The following is a 14,387-nucleotide window of genomic DNA, read 5'->3' as shown; positions in this document are numbered from 1 at the left end:
GTTATACCACAGACAAGACCAAGTCTTTGCCACGGACACATTTGTCTGTTCGGACATGTTTATGACCCCTGCTTTAGACAGAAATTCACAAATGGCAAAACAACAACTAATCCTGTTTCTGTACTGCAAATGGGATATTTTAATTACCTAGTGTTTAAAGCATATTTAAATGCCATGGGACTATGCCTATGCCATGGGACTGAAATTTAGTTTGTCTCAGCCAGATATAGGCTGGAGCTGTGTTCTGAGTAATGTTATTATTGTTCTAATAATTAAGGCATGGCATGTGCCAATTCAATAATATAATATAAGGCAATTCAATGTACTTTCTAAAACGGTAGAGAAAGAAACACGTTATAATAAAACATTTGAATTGAGTAAAAATAAGAACGAGAATTTAAACACTACCTGTCGCCTTGATGGGAAACATCTATTTGGAATTCATTCAGAGCAAAAAACAATATACGGTAAGGGCATTTGAATACAAGCAAAACAAAAAGTAAAAGTGAAGCATTGAGCATACAGTATATTATTACATACATGCATACAGTACATGGATACTGGTTAGATATGGCACACTGATGGAGGTGAATTACAATATTCACTTTGATTTGAAGTGTGTGTAGAGATACATAACAGACAGAACCTTGTAACAACATATTACATGTTTAAAACTACTATTACTGGTAGTTTTAAAGTCATGTTTCACTTTAACAACATGTTTGGGGTCATCTACTCAGGCTTTAGTGAGCACCCTGGACAGTTTTTAAGCTTCATTCTGTCACGGTCTGTGACGTATTATATTTTCTTGTGTACCCTGTTCTTGGTTTTTGTTATTGTTTTACCTTTCTGTTGTGTTCCTGTATTTTGTAGTATTGTGACTTCCTGTTTGCCCCTGTAGTTCTGTACCTGCCTTGTCTAACCTGTATTGTGAATTTGTGATTAGTCTTTGTTTTCTACCTGTGTCCTCTTAGTCCCCCAGCCAATCCCTGTCTTGATTTTGAGTTTTGTTTCACCTGTGCCTGGTTAGTCTGTGTCTATTTATACTCCCCTGTTTGTTCAGTTTCCTTGCTAGTTCGTCACTTTGTCAGTAGTGTTCTCCTCGTATCCATGATTTAACTCCTAGTGTACTTCAAGTTCCTTCTATTCTTTGTGGCAAGGTTTTTTTTTTAAATAAAAACCTTGCATTGAAGCGCATCTGCCTGCACCTATATAGCACCTGTCTGCTATTGGGTCCTAAAGCTCCTGCCTTTGCACTGTGACACATTTAGATTATGATATCCATTTTATAACAATGGATTGCATTTTTATAGCGCTTTTCTATGCACTACGTGCTTACTCAAAGCGCTTTACAATTGTCCATTCATTCATACATTTTCTATACAAACCCATTTTAATTTTAACCAAGATAGATTCATCTAAATACACCCACTGCACTGTGCTTTGTTCTGGTCACTCGTATTGCCCTCCTAATATGTGAGGGGGTCATGGTTTTCGATGAATCATTAAAATGGATTTTGAAGTTACAATGGATTTGTAGGAAGGGGTTGTGTCTGATAAAATGTATATTAACTATCTAAATACTGAATCAAGTTAACATAAAAACAGTCCGGGGTGCTCACAAAAGCCTGAGTAGACGATAAAATGACCCCAAACATGTTTGAAAGTGAAACACTACTCTCCCAGTAAAGGTTATAGTTAAAAAATAACATAACAAATGACAAATTATCAACAACAGCGCAAATCATTGACAGTAAAATGTCCAAATAAATGTACAGTATTTGCCCTAATGTTAAATGAAAGATTTAGCCTGTTTCTTTCTGCGGAAATACATTACACTCTAATTGGGCAGTCCTTAGAATTGTGGGTTCCATATCATGCCTCTGGGCACAACCGCTTGTACTTCTGTAATGTAAAATGGTGGAATGGTGGCAGTTTAACAACTAATTACTACTGTGAAACTTTATAAAGCAGATCGAACCCCAAGCAGCATTTCACCATCAAAGTTAGGGTAAACATACAGCTGCCTTCTCACAGATCCTGTAGGCTTTATATGAACATGACCAATTACTCCATCGTCCATCTCTGTGACTGCATGCTGCACAGTTCCTGTCTTCATTGTCAACGGGAAATTCACTGGCCCAGTACCTGCAGAGCAAACACCATAGGGCTTCAACTATTGATTATTGCGACAGATTACTATTTTGATTGATATTCGTGAAGTGTGTAAAAAAGACAAGCAAACACACACACACACGGATGGACGGACACACACGGATGGATGGACGGACGGACGGACGGACGGACGGACAAGAGCGAAAACATAGTCTCCCTGGCAGAGACAATGAATCGATTAACTCAAGCTTTAGTTTATACTTTGTTGTGCATTGGTATTGGTATCATCATGTTAAAATAGTGGAAGTATATCTACAAGCTCATAATTGGTCATGATGCAACACGTTCTGAGCTTGTAGACTGGCTATAATTTACACTATAGGCTATCTGTATTTTCTTTTTTCTCATTAAGCATGTTTTGCACAATGTGGCCTCCACCCTGAAATGAGTCTGACAGTCCTGCTCTATAGCAATGATCACTAAAGTAATGTAAATGTATGTACTGTATCAGTTACATCTCCCATCTACATGGGAGATTACCTCATGAGGTGCATGGTTGTTCTTAGCTACTCTGGAGTCAGTACTGCTGTATGAGGCTGAGACATGGATGGTCACAGTACAGTACACTGTACAAGAACAAATTACACTTGGTGTCACAACGAGACCAGATCAGAAATGTGGACCTCTACGGGGGCCACTTTGTCACAGACAACATCAGAGAGAGAAGGATGAGGCTGCATGACAGGGCACCGTGTCAGGCACCTAGCACTGGAGGCAGAGCAAACTGACAGTGTGGAAGCCAACCGGCACAGCCAGGAAGGGAAAGAACACTGTAGAGCTCAAGACCCTGATGCTAGACTGGAGGGTAGCGATTCAGGAGTCCCGAGTTGGTGTTGGCTAGTCTGCACTCTTGCATCGCATCACACAATATCTTCTCACAGGTCCAGTAGGCATGATATGAACATGACCAATTACTCCATCCTCCAACTCTTTGGCTGTAGGCTGCACAATTCCTGTCTTCATCCTTACGAGGATATTCACTGGCCCAGTACCTGCACAGTAAACAACATCATAGGGCTGCAACTATCGATGTCTGACTGTTTATTATTCTATCTACTATTATTTTGATTAATTGAATAAACGAGAAGCATGTTTGATTTTATTTTTTATATAAAGTAGGCCTATATATCAATGCATTGCAACCACTTAAGCATTATTTTATATTTGTCGCACAACGGAGTCATGCAAAAACAGTGGAATTAGCAGATTCCAAGAGCAAGTTTGTAACTTTGGCGATTTTCACTATTTTATGATTATTATTAACCACATTCACTCAGTCACTCACATACAGTGACTTTGATGGAATTTCAATAGAAAAACATGTAAAATGTCTCACTGTGTTGTCAGTGGTGTTCCATCCACCCACGTCCATTTGCCCTCAGTCCTTTTCACACCAATCCATGATGATGAATAGTGATCCCCAGGGTTCAATCCTCTGATGAATTCCTGATCATTTGTACATCATTGAACCATAATTAATATTGAATCTAATATATTTTCACTATAGTCACAGAATTACATCAAATGCATGTTGATGGACACACACACACACACGCACGCACGCACTCACAAACACACACACACACACACACACACACGCACGCACACACACACAAACACACACACACACACACACACACACACACACACACACACACACACACACACACACACACACACACACACACACACACACACGCAAACGCACACACTAACCTGTTCTTCTTTACTGTTAATGATCAGCAGATCTGCTCCTGTCTTCACACATTGTTCTCTACTTTCCTCCCAAGTTTTAAATTCAGTAGATGTGTAATAACAGCTGCATCCAAACTTCTGCCATCCACTGGGACACGACTTGTCTAAATATCAAACAGAAGTTTGTGGATGAGCAACACCCACAGCCGCGATACTAGAGGGAGCGTGAACAACGATCTGGTGCCACCCAAATATAAAACAAATATGGGAAAATTCACCTTCCACAGCACTGCTATACTCAAAACAAGCAAATCACTGGCTTCCTGCAAGACAGGCCTAAAAATGCACCTGTCAGCAGGTCAAAGGGAGAGGAAGTGATCGCCCCCCACCACCTTATCCTGATTATCCCCTTCCCATTTACTTCCTTCCCAACCTGTACATACTGTACCATACAGTATATCTCATATGTTGTTATTGTTTTGTGATTGTTATTATTTTATATCAATTGTTGTTGCTATTCTGGATTGTTGTTCATGTCATGATTGTGTGTGAGTGTATGGGACCCGAATGGAAACAAGACTGCAAGGTCTTTCTTCGGTGAGGTCCTTTTGGACAAGACGCTTGGCTGTACATTGTGCTGTTTGTATTTGTGTGTTGTCTAATAACATATTCAATCAATCAATCAATCAAAGTTTGGAGTATATGAAAACCCTGTTTGACCGTCAATGTCACATGACACACATCATCATTTTTGCCTGATTGCCTGTTTTGTGACATTTTTAGAATGTGTGGTTACCCTGTTTGTGGATTTTGGCCTTGTATTGTCTAGAGACTCTAGAGAAACCTCAAAATGTGATTAAAACTTGGGACAAAATGGACGGGTGTTCATGAATAATAATAATAAAAAATAAGTTAATAACTGTATGCTCCAAACATTTGAATTTTGGTTAATTTTTACTCCATTGGACGTGACGTTTCAACCTACCGGCTCATCAGACCGAAACGTCACGTCCAATGGTATAAAAAAATAACCAAAATATTTTTCATGACCCAGTGTGCAGACTTATTCTTCTTTGTGGATTCTGACCTCAGCCCAGCACCTGTTTTTTTGTGAGTGCACGTGTGTGCTTTACTGTTTGCTTTTGTACAGTTTTGGACACAATCTGTAATTTGTTTTGAAGAAAATGCCAGGCCGTTGAAAACATAATCCCCACCCCCAGGCCATTCAACCTGGAGGATGCACTAATTAATATAAAATGTTTGTTACCCCTCTCTTCTGCTCTCTCTCTCGTAAGCTGGTTCACTTCTCTTTGCAAGAGGTCTCTCTCCCTGATCAGGTGGTTGTATTTGGTGTATAGCTGGTCCCACTGCAGGATCAGGTGGGCCTCTAGCTGGTCTCTCTCCAGGATCAGGTTGTAGCAGCTGCTCTGGTTACTGTCTGAATTTCCAGTAGTAGGTAAGTTGTAATAAAAAAAATGTTATTGTTTCTGTTAATGAGGTGTTTCTATGAATAGGTCTTAAGCATGGCTCTTTATATTGTATTTGACCTTTGACCTCCTGATACTCACAGTCCACGGCCATGTCTGCGGTTCTCACTGCTGGTAGAACACACAGCAGCATAAGACACACTGCAAGCACTCTGACCATGTCTCTCTGGACGATGAGGTCTCTCTGGACACCAGCTGGAGGATATTAATACAATAGAGTTCAACGTTAATATGACCAGCTGTGAGCATAGGCAATAATGTGTTGTTCATCTTAACATGTTTAAAGTCATAATTACGTCACATCATGACAATGTTTTGAATGGTCCAGCATAGTGGCCATTCACATTACCTACTACTTTATATAGACTACTGGATGACAAGCTATGGTGATGTGAGAAGAGAGATCAAACACTGTAAGTGTGTTAATGCACACAAGATAATCACTAAAAGTACCAATCAGTAGTGGACAGTAACAAAGTACATTTTCTTAAGCATTTGCAATAGCGTTGTCAAATGCAATTGGCCACACACATGCGCTCCTCACATAAGTGATGAATGTGCATCTCTGACACTGTGTGACCACGATCGTTCAATGTTTAATTCAATTGAATTAAACATCGACAATGATGAGTAAATAACCAATCAATGCTCTTCTCTTTGGAGAGCATTGAGAAAAGTACCAAGAGCCTTTTGTGGTTCTGGAGAACTGTAGGTCCGACCAACTCGATACCGGATCGACCCCTGCACTCCCTGCAGGGGTGTGGAACGTGTGTCAAATTAGAAGTCGGTGGGGCCAACGGTTCTCGAGTTATGTGCATTACAACCGTACACACACACACACACACACACACACACACACACACACACACGCGCGCGCACGCACGCAGTCACACACACAGACGTGGTGCATTTATAGTAGGATTTCCATGCTGAAGTGTTTTAGCTTTGTGAAGCATAGTGCTACAAGCAGGTACTACAAGTGAGACAGTACATTTATTAGGTGATCTCAGAGTTAATGATCTTTAAATGCGTTGTGTAATCAATACAGCAATGCATTTGAATACTTGAATATTTTTTTATTTGAATACTATTTTTAAAAGCAAGTACTATAATTTTTTGAACAGCAATATCTACACTTTGACTCCATTACTTTTTTATTTAATTGATTGATTGAATACTTTCTGACTTTAGTCAGAAATATAAACCACATGGTACAGTCAGACATTAAGGCTAAATGGATAACACAAAAAGGTCCTTTGTCCATGACTGATGCTAATAATGTATATTATGCATTACAATTATAAATATGTTTAAATGTCATCTTACTCACATTGTCCAATATATTGTCCTACAGTGGTCTTCACTGTTGCACTCTGAGCTGCTGTCTGTTCTAATCTGACTTTAAGAGCAGACTTTTGGTGTGTCTTGAAAAACATTAATTTGCCTGAGGTAGAATAATATTTGAAATCGACATCTTAAAAAGCTAAATAAAAAGCTCACAACAGGGTTGCATTACACAACACCTCTCCTCTCCATGCGTCAAAAGGACCCTGTGCAGCCCAATAATAGGAACCAGATGTTGGGGTCTGTCTGTGGGAGAACCTTCCAACAACATCCAACTTCTGTCTGCTGTAAATAGCAACAATAACACAATAGGCTCTGAACCTCTGTCCAATACTCTACAGCTGTGGTTTCCAAACATTTTCATGTCAAGGACCTCCTAATTGATATGAATTTGGCCGCAGGCTCCCATCTAAAAGGATTGTGTGCCAGGAACCCCCATATGAGAAAAATGTAACTGTTAAATACATCCTTCTTATTAAGTCTGTTTAATTTGCTTTTAAAAAGCACATCCTGTGAAGGCATTATTTATGGGTTTTTTATTAAGGTTCTGGCATCAAATAAAGGCTATATGTTTCCGTTTATAAATGTGTATAATACAGAAACACCTTTCTGTAGCTTTCAGCTATGGAAATCACAGCTGGAATCACAGCATTGTAAATGCAATTCCTTTTTTCTTAGGATTCATATTTTATTATTTTCAGGGTAAACACAGAAAACAAAATACACACAAACGACAACAATGATAAAACATCAAAAAGCCTACACCATAACCCGACAACTGGAACTCCAGAGGCTTTTTGCCTTTATTGATAGATTTACAGTAGTTTGACAGGAAAGGGGGAAGATGGGAACAGCAAAAAACAGGGTCCAGCATGGCAGGTAGAGTGGAGCAGATGTAGTCGATCACCAGCTTCTGAAAGCATTTGCTGACTATCGGGGTGAGAGCAGGGTCTCCAGAGTTGACATCTTGAGACCTGCAGGGACCACATCCTGGGAGACATGTTGAAGATGACAGCAAAAACCCAGAGCTGGTCTCCACATACTTTATTAAGGACCCGGCCTGGAATCCTGCCACCTTCTGGATGTTGACCCAAATACATAGATTATACAATAACTGAAATAATTTTACATACCAGTATCAAACTGACACTGCATGTGGGAGCCAACACAAGGCACAGCCGGGAAGGGAAAGAGGTTGCACCAACATTGCAGAGCTTGAAAACCCTGGTGCTAGACAGGAGGGTGTGGAGGGCAGTGTTTCAGGAGCCCCGAGTTGGTGTTGGTTAGTCTGCACTCTCGCATCGCATCGCACAATATCTTCTCACAGATCCAGTTGGCTAGATATGAACATGACCAATTACTCCATCCCCCATAGCTGTGACTGTAGGCTGCACAGTTCCTGTCTTCACCTTTATGAGGATATCTTCTGCCCCAGTACCTGCACAGTAAACAACATCATTTTTGAATTATTAAATAATTGAGAAACTTTCAAACTTCACCATACAAAAATGTACGTTTTCAGAAATTACGTCATATGGCAGCCAAGGTTTTTTTTACTGTTTGTTTAGAATACTTTAAACAAACATAGAGTGGTAGCCAAACTTGGACGCTAGCCAAGTCTATGGACTTTTCATTTAGTTTGTTTAGAGTTTGTTTAAAGGAGTGAGGCGCCCCTACTATGCACAGCTTTGTGTGTTTGTAGCATGGAATGTGATGATTTGATTGGCTGAGCGCCCATCACTTCATGCGAGTGTATATGAGTGTGCTTTTGAGTGTGCTTTTTTATTTTTACTAAATTTGTTACATAGATTAGTTTGAACAGTTGCACCCCTATTTTAAATTACAACCACTCAGCTACTAGGATTACAATTGAAAAACATGTAAAATGTCTCACTGTGTTGTCAGTGGTGTTCCATCCACCCACGTCCATTTGGCCTCAGTCCTTTTCATACCAATCCATGATGATGCAAACAGATCCCCAGGGTTCAATCCTTTGATGAATTCCTGATCATTTACAATACATGATGATACATGTACATGCTAATGAGTACATGACAATGATACAATGAGTACAAACCATAATTATTTGTCTCTATAATGTTCAGTTTTCACTATATTCACTATATCACATGTAATGTTGACACATGCACGCATGCACGCACACATGCACATGACTAACCTGTTCTTCTTTACTGTTAATGATCAGCAGATCTGCTCCTGTCTTCACACATTGTTCTCTACTTTCCTCCCAAGTTTTAAATTCAGTAGATGCGTAATAACAGCTGCATCCAAACTTCTGCCACCCACTGGCACTAGGACACGACTTATCTAAAAAAATATCAAACAGAGGACACAGACAGACAGATGGTTACAACAGGTACTCTGACAATGGGTATAATGGGTGCATGTGTTCCCGATTTTGCATAATTCACGACTTGCGCCGGTGCCCGTTTGTTTAGTATAATAAAAGGGTATCTTTGAAAAACAAAGAAAAGGACCTGCAAACTGTCGGAAACTTGCAATTTAAAAAGTAAAAGAAACTAACAAATAATTGTTTTAGCATTATGGACAGTGGTGATAGACTAAGGGCTCAGGAACCCTTGGCCCAGGAGAACGGGACCAAGAGTTCAAAGATGGCGCATTTCAAAACGGTCTGTAGAAACCAATGGGGCTCCCTTTGTCCACCCATGAGGAGGGTTTACTAACACATTTACCAATACATCTCTAACAGTGACTTAGTTAAATGTCAATGAAATATCAATAACTGGAAATGTACACTTGTACACTGTAATTATGAAAAACATGACTGATATGTTTATCACATGCCTATACAGAAATTGTGTACTCTACTGATACGTTTTTGGAGAGTTTTAGACAAATTCTGTAAGAGTAACAAAAAGTGTATTCAGAAGAAAAAGCCTGGCCTTTGGGTAGGGGCGAAAAACAAACATAATCGCCTCCCCAGCCATTCTGGCCTGGGGGAGATAATAATACACTAATTAACATAATATGGCTTGTACCTCTCTCATCTGCTCTCTCTCTCGTAAGCTGGTTCACTTCTCTTTGCAAGAGGTCTCTCTCCCTGATCAGGTGGTTGTATTTGGTGTATAGCTGGTCCCACTGCAGGATCAGGTGGGCCTCTAGCTGGTCTCTCTCCAGGATCAGATTGTTGTATTTGGTGGTCAGGTTGTTGTATTTGCTGTGTAGCTGGTCTCTTTCTATGGTCAAGTTGTAGTAGTTCTTGTGGTTACTGTCTGCATTATCTGTAAAGGATCGATGGGTTAGGCTACAATGCAAAACAGTTGTTGCTGTTGTTCATGAGGACTGGAAAAGGAGCATTGACAAGATAAAATCTCAAGGTTCCTGATCAGGTGTGTATTTAATGTGAAGGACTCAACATGTATAAAAAAGTACCACACTAACAAAAGTGAAGCATTATAGGTTCATGTGTGAGGCACAAGTCTCTTTGTGCATGAATTTCACCACCTGATACTCACAGTCCACGGCCATGTCTGTGGTTCTCGCTACTGGTAGAACACACAGCAGCATAAGACACACTGCAAGCCCTCTGACCATGTCTCTCTGGATGATGAGGTCTCTCTGGACAACTGGAGGATATTAATACAATAGAATTCAACGTTAATATGATCAGCTTCAAAGAACACATGATGAATATTATATAGTTGAGTGATTTGTGTAATGGACTTCATCTCAGATTTTTGCAGAAAGGCCCATATGTGTGACACATCTCTAAATAATGTCGGCCTGACCCCAGAGATAATTTGTACGAGTACGAGTCTTGGACTAAATCTAGTAGAAAGAAAAGTTGTGTTTTGAAGAAAGCAAAGAAATGGCAAAATGGTAATGTACATAATATGCATTGCAATATTAATGTATTATAATTATAAATATGTTTAAATGTAATCTTACTCACATTGTCCAATATGTGTGTTGTCCTACAGTGGTCTTCACTGTTGCACTCTGAGCTGCTGTCTGTTCTAATCTGACTTTAAGAGCAGGCTTTGGTGAGCCTTGAAAAACATTACAAAAACATGAATTTGCCTGAGGGAGAATAATATTTGACATCCTAAAAAGTAAAATACACAGTCCACGGTCCAATACACAAGTTCTCTCCATGTGTCAATTGGACCTTTGTCCAGTCCAGTAAGGGGAACCAGGTGTAAGGGTCTGTTTGGGAGAACTTTCCCCAACAACATTCAATGTGTGGCCTTGCTGTAGATATCAACAATAACACAGCAGGATCCGAACACTATAGCCAGCCCATTACTATATGAGTAGAATACTGAACGTTTGCACCTCAAAGTGCTCAAACCCCACTGAAAGCCATGGGGAGGAGAGTTTAAACCCCACAGAGGAAACTGCATCACAACACTGATAGTTTGTAAATACATCAAAGATGCGATTATAATCCATTTCTAATGGATAAAGCCTTGGCCTGGAAGAGAGATCATCAGCTGGTCTCCAACCTTCTTTCAACCCTCACCCACTAAGCCACTACACTCTCCAGTTGGCAGGTCAGCAGTGATTGATTGGCCAAATCACTGCCCCTCTCATTCAGGCTTCCAGCTACAAATCCACAGAGGTGCGACAATGGTATACCGGTAAGTGATAAGAAATGGACAATGGTCAGGAAAACAAATGAATTTGTTTATGTGTTTTCATGTAACCCCACTTTAATGCATCAAAATGTATACAGTCTGCAGTTTAAGAGTTTCATTAGGATCCCCATTAGCTGGTGCAAAGCAACCGCTAATCTTCCTGAGGTCCACACATAACATAAAAACATGACATTCGACAGGAATGACATTACAAGACAGTGATATAAAATACAAACAAATATTTGACACGGTCAAATTTCCTTCCAACAATTTCATCCAGCTTTCTCTGATTCTCCATTTTCTTGGAAAAGAGAAAGGAAATGAAAACACTAAGCAAATAATAAGCAGTAGATGACAGTCATTCATTAGTGCAAATTACAAATAAGTCATGCATGTGAGTTCCAGCTGAAGTATTTCGTAGTGATTGTATGACTCTCCTTAAGCTTTTATAGCCACCATCTCTACCTGCTACCTCATGAGATAGGTACAGTTTTCCTATAAGAACATGTGTTACACGTACAGTAGTGTGAACAATAACTAAAATACAGTTCTACTTCTAAGATGTGACCATAATTGGGGGACACCACACAAAACCACACAATGAGGCAAAGTCCAAAGTCAATGTTATTTTAATCCACTATGCCTGGAATAATAAAAGCAGAGCAGTGGGATATGGATATTCAATGTTCAAAGTTCAATAAAGGGGGTTTCTTTCAGAGCAGCAGAGCAATGCAATGCAATACAGTTCAATGTTCAATGAAGGGGGGGGGGGGGCGGTCTTTCAGAGCAGCAGAGCAGTAGTTATTAAAAGCAGGGCAGTGGAATTAGGTTATGCAACAGTCCAATGTCCAATAAAACAAAGGGTTATCTTTCGTAGCTGTCCACTAGCATGTCTGAGAGGTCATTTTGACCATTTTCTTATTTAGCTTTCAGAAGGTTCCCCTTCCATGACCATCATCCTCCATCACCATTCTATCATCTCAGACATTTTTGACAACATTTAAATTCTAAATGTTAATTTAAGCATATGCTACTTGTGTCTGATTTTACTTCAGACATGCTAGTCTTAAAGCAATGTATAGGATGCAGAATGCAGAGTCATTAAAGGCCACAATTTCCAATGATTCGAATCAGACTGTTCTATTGGGTGGATTGGCCAGTAGAACCAGTAGAAGCCGTTGAAGCATCCATTTTTATCATCAATTTAAAAATTATTTAGTTTTTGTCAGTTTCACTACAAATTATTATTACTATTAACTTGACAAAGCAGAACACTAAAAGCTCAATTTATTCTCCCTCACATGCCGAAAATATAGCAGACTTACAAGCTCCCAATGCATTGAATCCGTGGCGTGTTGTGAGATTGTAGGTCTGATATTTTTGGCCGTGTGACACCGTTGTGCGACAAAGTATGAATTGAGCTTAAGCTATGCAGTCATCAGTGAAGTTAAGATAAATGTATCTTCTCACAGATCCAGTAGGCTTTATATGAACATGACCAATTACTCCATCCTCCATCCCAGCGGCTGTACGCTGCACAGTTCCTGTCTTCTTCATCGCGAGGCCATTCACTGGCCCAGTATCTGCACAGTAGACAACAGTGTCAGGGAAAGTTACTCATATACAGAGCAATAAGCTAGTTACTTATTATGACTTAAAGGACGACTTACACCCATTTTCATACCTTACCTTCATTTATTACATGGCTTGGTTGAATGCTTGATTCTGATTGGTCAATCGCTGAATTCAGTGGTGAGTTATGTCTTGATAATGACTCATGAGTGACCACTCTGCTCTATAACAGACCGCTGCCTAATCAAACCCTCTGAGCACCGGCTGCGCCCCGCTTGATTTGCTGCTGTTTCCAACATGACAGCCATGTAAACACACACACACACTAGTGACACACAATGTCATTTACAGGTCTAAACATTGCCCTCAAAAATGTTTTTGAAAACATTTGAGCGAGAAATAGACAAAGCAGTATACCGAAAATGGATTCTATTTGATCAACTCAGTGCCAGCGCGAACTTACAATTTACAATTTAGGCATTTAGCAGACGCTCTTAATCCAGAGCGACTTACATTTAAGCAAGAACAAAAGCATGGGAATACATCACATAAAAGCATTTATCAATATCATGAAACATGCGTAAGCTAAGAAAGTAACAGTGGAATATCTATATAATGAAACTATACATACACTATACATATAAACTATACATATTTACTACTATGCTATACATATGTACTATGGCGTGCTATAACTATATACAATACAATTATAGTGCTGTCTACATAACATGCAATAAGTCTGTGTCAAATGCTATCTAAGCCAACAGAAATGCTATCTAAGGGGTTAGGGTAAGTGCTATGGGCCATGATGGAGTCTGAAAAGGTGGGTTTTCAGGCTACGGCGGAAGATTGGGAGTGATGCTGCAGAGTGAGGCTCCAGAGTGCAACATGACCAATTACTCCAGACTGGAGCCCTTTTTCGTCATAATCTTTCGAGATGGCACAAGAACAGATATAAGCTAACAATGTGTCACATTGCTATGTGTTGATAGCTTGTAGATCATTTTGACACCCACCAATTATGCTGTAGAAATGATAGGCTTAATATAGTCTATCACGGTTAAAAACAAATTAATTGTAAATGGTGCATTTATATAGCACCTTTATCCAAAGCGCTTTACAGAGATTGTGCATTACATTCACCCATTCACACACACATTCACACACCGATGCCGGAGGAAACCATGCATGGTACCAACCTGCACATCGGGAGTAATTAGGGGTTCAGTGTCTTGCTCAAGGACACTACGACACTAACTCTGGGGAGCACGGGTTGGAACTGGGAACCTTGCGGTTCCAATCCGGGCACTCCATCTCTGAGCCACTGCCACCCCTACTCATAATACTCATAATAACTTTGATTAATAACTGTAATAATATTACTGTTTTGGCTATTTTAATGTTACAATACTAGTCACTGGGGAAAGTAATGATATAAAAGTAATGTGTATTACTTAGTAACTACTGTACTGTACGTATAGTTACTGTCCAA

The sequence above is a fragment of the Protomyctophum parallelum genome (genome assembly GCF_964188405.1).
Source record: "Protomyctophum parallelum genome assembly, chromosome: 3".
Classification (NCBI taxonomy): Eukaryota; Metazoa; Chordata; class Actinopteri; order Myctophiformes; family Myctophidae; genus Protomyctophum; species Protomyctophum parallelum.
Note: the sequence above shows the minus strand (reverse complement) of the source record.